This window comes from Volvox carteri (assembly GCF_000143455.1).
Source record: "Volvox carteri f. nagariensis unplaced genomic scaffold VOLCAscaffold_1113, whole genome shotgun sequence".
In the NCBI taxonomy this organism is placed as follows: domain Eukaryota; kingdom Viridiplantae; phylum Chlorophyta; class Chlorophyceae; order Chlamydomonadales; family Volvocaceae; genus Volvox; species Volvox carteri.
This window is the reverse complement of record NW_003308454.1, coordinates 1,040-1,326: the sequence shown is the minus strand read 5'-3', so window position 1 is coordinate 1,326 and position 287 is coordinate 1,040.

Genomic DNA, 287 nt, shown 5'->3' with positions numbered 1-287 from the left:
ATAAAAAAGCCCTTCTAATTCAGATTTAATGACAAGTTCTGCAGTATCACGCATATTTGGTTTTGTTTTTATTGAAGTTATTTGAGCGACTACCTGTTTTTGAAAAACAGATTCTCCATTACGTATAANAAGAACAGTATAAGCAGGAATTTTATACTTTAGAATATCTGGACTAACAGAAACGTGTTGTCCCGTTTTTAATTTCTTGGACCATTCGCTCTGCGGATTATTTTTGTTATAATCTAAAATATGATTTGTACTAAAAATTAAAGTACCATCCGATTTTG